This window comes from Sinocyclocheilus rhinocerous, unplaced genomic scaffold (assembly GCF_001515625.1).
Source record: "Sinocyclocheilus rhinocerous isolate Xijiao unplaced genomic scaffold, SAMN03320098_v1.1 scaffold1295, whole genome shotgun sequence".
Lineage (NCBI taxonomy): Eukaryota > Metazoa > Chordata > Actinopteri > Cypriniformes > Cyprinidae > Sinocyclocheilus > Sinocyclocheilus rhinocerous.
The window spans coordinates 136,183-146,336 of NW_015660499.1; the positions used below are offsets into that span (position 1 = coordinate 136,183).

The 10,154-nt window shown below is 40.6% G+C and overlaps 1 pseudogene; it reads right to left on the minus strand.

Annotated features, from left to right (window-relative positions):
- Positions 1-1,123: 1,123 nt before the first annotated feature.
- Positions 1,124-10,154, minus strand: part of LOC107725070 (UDP-glucuronosyltransferase 2B17-like) — a 12,407-nt pseudogene continuing 3,376 nt past the window's right edge.

The following is a 10,154-nucleotide window of genomic DNA, read 5'->3' on the forward strand; positions in this document are numbered from 1 at the left end:
GCGTTTTTAATATTTTTAAAAAGTAATTTATGAAGCCACTTTAATCTGTATCGCATAAAAACTTGTTATTAATTGTTATATTACAATCCTGCCACATTCAAAAAGCTTATTTTTTGTAAATAAAAAGCCTGACAATGTCACTGCTTAATACCTATAAGTATTGTGATTTATGTTTTACTTTGGCAATCTCTCTGTCTCCCTCTGTCAGACATGCAGTTCTACAGTACTTGTCACTGACAACCCACTAAACTATCAATTTAAACAAAAATTTACCGTCAACTACAGACGTTGCATCCATCGATTCCGCCATGTTTCTCACTGACACGCCCCCAACTCTGAAACTCTGGGCTTAAAGAAAATTTAGAGTTTCCCACTCATAATAACGACTTTGTGGTGGCGTTCATGTGCGTTCAACTCGTAAATACGATCTATGCGACATGACTTGAACGTACCATAAGAACTTTAAGTTTCTCATTATAGTTTCTAAATGATTCGCACGTAGACAATATGCGCAAGAGCCAATTAAGTTTGTCCTTTATCTTTTTCTCCTTTTATGGCGTGTCAGCATTATTATATACCTAAAGGCAGTAGGAGTGGGGCAGTGATTCTCTCACTGTGTCGTTACATAAAAAAGCAATATGATAAAAATGTCTGATAGTACTGTTTTACAGTTTCATCTCATTAGCAGCTGTTTTGTCAGCCATTTGGCATGTTGTTAAACAGCAATACAATCCACTGAACTTGCCTCATTTTCATTCTATGCTAATAATGAGAAAATTATACAAGATTTTTTATTATATTGTTACAAATGTTACACATTTAATGCATAGCCTAACTGTCCATCATGACTGTAGGCAGTTGTAATGTAAATTCTAACTTTTGATTAATTTGTTCATAATGATCAATAAATGAATTACAAAACAAGTGCATATTTATTTTTCGTTTTTTTTTGCCTTTGTTCAGTGTATGAAAGAACTACGTTATTAAAACGAGGCATCATTTTCACAGATGAACCTTACAGTAAATTACAAATGTTAAAATGTTTGCAAATGTACTGTGTGAAATAAGCATGAATTGTGACATCTTTGAACATGAACATGCCAAGGATTATTTGGTGCATTGACATGACATCATACTTATTTTTCAGTGCAAGTAAAAAATTAATGCATCATACAGAATGTTCAAAGCAAGCAAAAAGCTTCATCACTCTTTTTTGCTTTTCTTCTTTAATCTAAAACAACAACGAATTATGAATAATTTGCACATTTTAAAGAAGACGTAGAGAACTACAGTGAGGACAGTGATGAGAAAAGCGAACACATCCAGACAGTGGTACTGGTACCAGGTAAGGTTGTGGGCCTCGACACGCAGGTGTTTAGCGCCTTTATTGCGCATGACGAACTCAATACAGAACACAGACTCATCCAAAGGCTTTACTGGTCTGTCATGATGAATCCTGGACAAACGCAACACATTCTCTTTATACCTGCGGAGATGAAGACAAATACTGTTATAATACATGTCTGTGTATATAGTGCATATGTAGCGAGAGTCTATATATTTTGAGGACTTATTGTCCTGTTATGCACTGACACCACTGCAAATCTGATATAAGTGACTTACGAGCAGTCATTAATGACAGCATTGAGTCCATCCACCAGGTCTTGCGGCTGAGTGGTCTTGATGTTGTCCATGAGAACAGCAGCCCCTCTGGCCTTCATATGAGCCAAATTATCAGGCTGGTCACCAAACAAGGGGATCCCGACCATTGAAAATCCATGATAAATGGCCTCATATATGCCATTAGTGCCTCCATAAGTGATAAATGCTCTGGTTTTGGGGTGACCTGAATCAGGAGACAAACACGGGTAAATAAACAAGGAAAAACTGACGTCATCATTACATTAACACACAATGGAAGTATACAGACAATAAACAGAAAAATACATACTCAAAAGTACAGCCACAAAACGTTTTTATTTAAAGCAGAAATTGCTTTTTTAGTATTCGTTTTATATGTTTTATTGAATATATATAATTTAATATATTTTTTTATATTTTTAAAAGTAGTATACAATCACAAATTATAAAACAAACCCAAAAATCATTCTGAGGGATCCACTTATAGATTCTAGTGTTTTCACCAAGAGTATCTGGCTTCTCTCCATTAAATCGCCTTAAGATCTGCAACACATTTACACAACCACACTCTCAACTGATCAGCAGATGGCAGAGATTACAGAGAAACACTACCTCAGTAAATGTGGATGTTCACGCTGAATTGTGACCAAATTAAATTACTTTCCCTCATTCCAATCACATCAAGAAGCAGTGCGTATGCAGTCATGATATCTGGATGGAAAAGATGTAACAGTGATCACTTACCTTCTGTGGAATCTGTGCCAGTGCAGAGGCGATCATATTGCTTGTCTCTTTTGGGCATTTTGTCTATCATAGACCCTAGAGTGAAGACCACAATCCCATCATCCCCTGAACTCTGTACAAACTCCTCCATGTCCTACACAGAAAAAAGACATCATGAACTTAAGGTGTGACAAGTGACTACATAATACATTTATGCAAAATTTAAAATATATGCTGCCACAGGTACAATTCACTGCAGTTTTCAGGTAAAATAATGGCACTACTAATATTACTAAAAGCAGTTAGTAAATTGTTTAAAAAATGCTGAAATACGGAGTTAACTGAACTGAATCCATTCCGACCAGTCACTGATCATCTACTCACTGAAATGATTTTTTTCCTTATTAACAGCAAATGAGGTAGAATTTTTAAAAACGACACATGCACCTTGGGTAATGGTTTGGCAGGGGCGCAGTGAAGCCCTCCAACGTATTTGAAGTTGGGCAGGAATGGCCGTGGAAACTCAAAATCCCAGTAGGTTCTGATTGGAGAGTATCCACTGAACGTAAACAGCGTATGCTATTCTGTGTCAGCTGCGTCATGCAAACAACGTGTCCGCGTGATGCAGCTGACACAGAATAGCATACGCTGTTTACGCTCACATTTTTGGGTGAACTATCCCTTTGAACTATCCCTTTAAATTTATCATTTTGATGGCGGATTGTAATCCAGAAAGGATTATATGTTTATGAAATACATGTGATTTAAATTAAATTATATTCCAGTTTTAAATGTGCATCTGATTACAGATAGCCTATGTGGGATTACACAAGTTTTTGTATTTTAAAGAGAACCAATTCGAAGGAAGAATAATTTGCTTTTTGGATTAAAATAATGTCTTTATATGAAATTTGAATGGTATGACAACTAAAGATTAGACTGTACAGAAATTGAAATCTACATGTAACGCTAATACACACTACATACACGCAATGCTGATGTTAACATTACCAATTTGAGAAAAAAGTATAACAATAATAATTTGCACGGTTTGATGTGATATGAGCTAAGTGATCGTTAGATTTAATCACGATTTATTGTAATGCTTTTTTTCCTCAGTTGGTCAGAACAAAAGGGGCAGACTTGTTACTTACTTGTTTAGATGACAATACCCGGTGAAAATTCTAATTTGGGTCATATATTCCAAAACGTAGGCTAGAATCTGTGATTCCTAAGTACAGTATCCACTCCGTTGCGATGACTGGCAGCCACACATTCACCTCAAAACATTAGATTCATCCACGCTGGAGCCGTGCTGGTGGACAACCCATGCAAGGCAGATAATTCCGCAAATAGCTACAATTGCAGGTTTTCAAACAGAGATGGCGACAAAGAGGCAAAACGTACAGACTGCAGCTTTAAATGATCCATCTCATACACTGAGAAATTAAGAAATTCATCAAGTCTTGCATGTTTTGTGCAGATGTAGACACACTGAAGTGCTGGTAGGAGAAGTGATCCGATTCTTTGGCTTTCATGAAAAGAGCACCATGTGGCACCAGCACTGTGACACTGTGTCTCCTGTCAATCGATGTTTCCAACATAATCTTCAGATTGATAAAGTGACTGCCCTCAGTAAACCAAACAAAAACATTCCCACATTCTGCAGGACCAAACACAGTGAGTAAGAAAAGAAAACAGACTACTAGTCTCATGATTGCAAGATAGAACGTAAGATTATCTGTGTCCATCCTCAACATTTACTGCCTGGTATAATTATTAACCTAGTATATAGATTTTAACAAGTCACTGCACTCATAAATCAATAAAGTATTAAAGGTAGAGGCAAAAGAAAAAGGTAAAGCAGGTTCATACACATAGCTTTTAATATTTGTTAGAAATAAAAACACTCTTTATCACATATTATCTAAAGTCGTATGCATCATATTTATACATTTTCCCCACCCTATGTAGCTCATTCATGGTGACAGGGAAAACGCTCCAGTTATTTGCGTAACCTCTGTTCCCTGAGACGGAATGAGAGGGAACGAGTGTTGCATTAATCACGCTATGGGGAAACTCCTGTTTACTCTGATACTGAAGCCTGATTTGATCATGTTCGTGCACGAACCAATGGCGCTTCAACTCACCAAAAAAGGTGGAGCCGACTGCTATATAAGTCGGTTCTGAGCGTCATTTCATCAGAACCTTTCGAATGAAGCGACAGTCACAGACTCGCAGCATGCAGTCTTATAGCACTGCAGCCTATGCAATGCTCATTCCCTTATCTCAGGGAACTGAAGTTAAGCAAGTAACCCGAGTGTTCCCTTTCAAAGAGTCTCTCCTGTTGCATTAATCACGTTATGGGGAACGCATCCCACAGTGCCGTGCTATAAGCAAGTGCAAAATGAAGCCATTCTGCGAGCCTAGCCCCAGAGCACTCAGCTGAGAGCTCCTGCAAGCATGAGCTAATATTGAGCCCCTAGCTGCTTAGGCTGAGGACTACATGATACGACCCTTCCCACTTACCAAGGGGGGTATGTAATTAGGAGTTAGGGCAGGGACGTCCAAGTTATAAAGCCTAACGAAGGTAGACAGCGACGACCAGCCTGCAGTAGCACAGATATCGCCAACAGAAATCCCACTGGACCAAGCCCAGGAGGAGGCCATCCCTCTAGTGGAGTGAGCTCTCACTCCTTTAGGACTGTGTAAGCCCTCTGAGGCATAAGCTGGATAGGTCCACTATCTAGCGAGACAGTCTCAGCTTCGTGACCGGCAGCCCTTTAGAGCGGCCTCCGAAGCATACAAAGAGCTGCTCTGAGTGTCGAAACAGGCCAGAGTGCTCAATATACACTCTGAGGGCCCGAACCGGGCAGAGTGGATTAGGACCCTGCTCACCTTCTGAATTGGGGAACACTAGAAGGGTGATGACTTGTGCTCTGAAGGGAGTGGAGAGCCCTTTTGGCACATAGCCGTGTCTTGGTTTGAAGATGACTCTATAGTCGTTAGGTCCAACTCAAGACATGAAGCACTGACTGACAGTGCTTGCAGTCGCTTCCACTCGCTTGACCGACGCTAAAGCCAGAAGGAGGGAGGTCTTAATCTACAGGCGCCGCAAGTCGGCCAACTGGAACGGCTCAAAAGGAGGGCCCCGCAGGGCCCTGAGGACTATAGATAAGTCCCAAGTCGGCACAGTATGAGGGCGAGGTGGATTCAATCTCCGAGGTCCCCTCAGAAACTTAATGACCAGGTCATTTCTGCCGATTGATTGGCCAGTCACGAGAGAATAATTCGCCGCGATGGCTGTCACATATACTTTGATCATGGAAGGGGTGCGCTCCTTGTCCAGCAGCTCTTGTAGAAAGGTTAGCACGTAAGACACATCACAAGAGGATGGGTCCTCATTCCTTGCTGCACACCAGTCAGAGAAGACTGACCATTTAAGGGTGTAGAGACGTTTTGGCGTCCTTCAAAATGGTATTAGTTACACTCGCAGGGAGCTAAAAGACTCCCATCTAGGCGCCAAACATGAAGGCTCCACAGCTCTGGTCAGGGATGCCAAATCATGTCCTTCGCTTGTGAGAGGAGGTCTTTCCTCAGTGGTATTGATCACGGGGCTGCCAATAGCAGCTGAATCAACTCTGGGAACCACATCTGATTCCTCCAGAGTGGGAACACCAGGAGGACTGAGCATCTGATTTCCCTGACCCGTCTGATGACCTCAGGAAGCAGGGAAACTGGGGGGGAAAGGCATATAGGCGAGCACTGGGCCAGGGCATCTTGCTCTTTCAAAAAGTAAATTGGGCAGTGAAAGTTGTCTTTTGAGGCAAAGAGGTCTTCCTCTGCCCTCTCAGAAACAGACCAAATCAATTGAACCATCTGAGGATGTAGTCTCCATTCTCCTGGAGCTACCATGTCCCTGGACAGCATGTCTGCCCCTTGGTTCAGTCTGCCCGGCACATGAACTGCTCTTAATGAGTCATCAAGCCAATCTGTAAAGGGAACGTGACCTGAGACCATCTTGGTGATTGATAAAGGCTACCACTGTCATGTTGTCCAAATGGACCAAGACATGGTACCCCCTTTAGGTTTTTAGGGCTAGAAAACCGCCATCATCTCGAGAAGTGAAAGTGAAAGTCAGGCGCCATACCACACAGTGATGCATCTCGTCAGAATGCTCTCGATGGTGCCTCTGTAGAAGGTGCACATGATGGGGGCCAGGGCTCTGGCACTTCTCAGTTTGCGAAGAAAGTAGAGACGCTGCTGTGTTTTCTTGGCCAGTGATGCGGTGTTGTCAGTCCGGGAGAGGTCCTCTGTGATGTGCACACCCAGGAACTTGGTGCTGCTCACTCTCTCCACAGTCGCACAGTTGATGGGCAGAGGAGCATGCTGAGTGTGCACTCTCCTAAAGTCAACAGCAATCTCCTTCATCTTCTCCACATTCAGAGAGAGATTGTTGTCTCTGCACCAGCTCACCTCGCTCCTGTAGTTTGTCTCATTTCTGTTGCTAATGAGACCCACCACAGTCATGTTGTCAGCAAACTTAATGAAGAGGTTGGAGCTGTGTGCAGTCGTGGGTCAGCAGAGTGAAGAGGAGGGGGCTCAGCACATATCCTTGGGGGGCCCCTGTGTTCAGTGTGATGGTGCTGGATGTGTTACTGCCAACCCGTACTGCCTGTGGTCTCCCAGTCAGGAAGTCCAACAGCCAGTTGCACAGCAAGGTGTTGAGCCCCAGCTGGACCAATTTGTGAATGAGCTGTTAAGGGACGACTGTGTTGAATGCTGAACTGAAGTCTATGAACGGCATTCTAACATATGAGTCTTTTTCGTCTAGATGTGTGAGGTCTGAGTGGAGGGCAATGGCGATGGCGTCATCGGTCGAGCGGTTGGACTGGTATGCAAATTGGAAGGGGCCCAGGGAGGGGGGAGAACAGACTTAATGTGGTGCATGACTAGCCATTCAAAGCACTTCATGAGGATGGGAGTAAGTGCAACCAGACGGTAGTCATTGAAGCAGGAGGGAGACGACTTCTTCTCAGACTGGAATGATGATGGTAGCTTTGAAACTTGTGGGGACAACAGCCTGACTTAGTGAAATGTTGAATATGTCTGTGAAGATATCAGTGAGTTCCTCTGCACAGTCTCTCAGTACAAAACCAGGTATGTTGTCAGGACCCGGAGCTTTGCGTGCGTTGATCCTGCTGAGGGATCTCCTCACACTGTCCGGGTACAGTGTCATCACCTGGTCGCCAGGAGGAGGTGGGGTCTTCTGTGCAGTGGTGCTGTTTTGTGCCTCAAAGCGAGCAAAGAAGGTGTTCAGCTCATTCAACAGGGAGAATACAGTTGCGTGTTTGGGCCTATTAGTGGTTGGCACCCATACTAGACGTATGACCATTGCTTTTATTTGTGTGGGATGACGTTTCTCTGTCTGTAAATGTCATAGCAGTCACTGCTGTTTGAGTGAGCAGTCAAGGCAAGCATTCTTCCCTTTTCCACCCAAATGGTGTTGTCATTATGCCAGAGCTGGAAGCGTTTAAATGTGTTACTAACTCAAAACTGACTGTAACTTCTTGTTTACGAGTCTTTTTTAGCATCTTTTTTATAGTAATCTGTTCCAGCACATTTATATAATTACATGCTCCTTTTGATGCAACAGTTAGAAATGTTTTAAATTATAAAATTATAGCTTTATTATTTTATTTACAACATTTTATATTTGTAAATAATAGGCTATCTTATATAGATAGCCCGGGAAAATGTCCGTAGTTTACGTGACAGTGCAAACATTATTTTAATTCAGTGCATTTATGTTGTGTGGATTACTTGTGGATTATAGTGTTTTTTATCAGCTGTTTGGACTCTCATTCTGACGGCACCCATTCACTGCAGAGGATCCATTGGTAAACAAGTGTTGTAATGCTACATTTTTCTAAATCTGTTCCAATGAAGACAACCTCATCTAGGTCTTGGATGGTCCTCATCCTGACTTTGGAATAACTATCGAATAAGGACAGACTGTTTGCACTCAATGACTAATATATTAAATATTTTTAGAAAATTCAAAATCCAAAATCCTTTTGCTGCTTTACATCTGGGCATCAAATTTATAATTTTTCATTTAACAGACATTGTATTCCAAAGCATATATGAAAATGATACAAGTGTAAATATATATAATACGGTGGAGAAAACAATACAAAATTGGTAGAACTGTCATTTTTTTCTTTACAAGGATCCATCAAGTGTTTTAGCACTAGATGCCATACAGTGCCAGAAATTCCACTGGTTTGAGCCGACATCAGCTTTACACATCATCTAACAGGACATTTTTCACTAATCTTAGCCCTTAACTGTTGAATATTTTATGTGGGGTTAGGATGTACAATACAATTTCCAATGAAACACAAATGAAATTGTTTAAAAAAAGCAATTTAATTTAAAGTCCTTTTTTACTTTCATTATAAGTGCTTAACAGCAATTTACAACAAAAATTTTTTTTTGGTGTATTTGATATTATTCAACAAATACTGTTGATACAGATTCCATGTCTTCTGAAGTCATACTAAAGCATTGTGTGAGAAATAGAAATTCACTGATAGCAAGTCACTGATAAACTTTCTCTCCGGTGAGCTGTTAACTTGAGAATGGGATTATTGCTGAGCTGAATTTGAGAACCAGATCATTCTGACTACTTGTATGAAGCTCTTTGTCCTTATTGAAGCTTGACAATCAAACTTTCATTATATGCATTAAGGATCCTCCAAAACTATGCGTTTGGGTTCCATTGAAAAAAACAAAACCAGCATATAGGTTTGTAACTACATGAGGTGAGTAAACAGAATTTTCATTTGTGTGAATTAGCTCAGTATTGAATTCAGAACATTGCTTTAACGCACCAAAATATTCAGTGTAATAGTTGTCCATTCTTTTAACACCAAAATGGAAAAAGCATCTTAAGAAAGGTAGAAGAGCATATTGATGATTTGTTCTATAAAACTCATTTTGCCAGTGAGTTTACTCATAGATCCAAAAACAAATGCTGGTGGAGCTGGTATCTGACCGCAGAGATGCTCTACAGCATTAGCAATGGAGAATCGTAACGTGTAAACCAAGGGAACGTTCAGCTCTTCAGCCACAATTTTGCTGCACATGAAAATCGGATCTGACAGAAGAACAACGTCAAACTTTGTCCATCAACTCACAACATGATATAGACACATCCTGATGTTTGGAAGCAAGCTCATAGAATTTAATTTGAATCTGCAGTAAGCTTAACTGATCAATCTCATACACTGAGAAATGCATTAGTTCATTAAGAGACAGAAAAACTGAGACTCATAAGAACTGCTGCAAAAAGTTAAAGATATTTCAACGTGTCCAACTGATATTTCCTACCAGCACACTAAAACAAAGCACAACTGTATTTAAACCAAGGTTGCTAAAAAGGTAAGATTGTTTAATGTTTTTGAAAGAAGTTTCTTATGGCCGCAATAAAAACATCAGCAAATCAACTACAGAATCCAGATGACACAATAGCTGGCCATTGAGGATACTTAATTTTAAAGAAAAAGGAAAAAGTCAGTGAAACCAGTTCATCTGGACCATATGTGACCCTGGAGCACAAAACCAGTCATAAGGGTCAATTTGTCGAAATTGAGATTTATACATCATCTGAAAGCTGAATGAATAAGCTTTCCATTGATGTATGGTTTGTTAGGATAGGACAATATTTGGCCTATTTGAAAATCTGGAATCTGAGGGTGCAAAAAAATCTAAATATTGAGAAAATC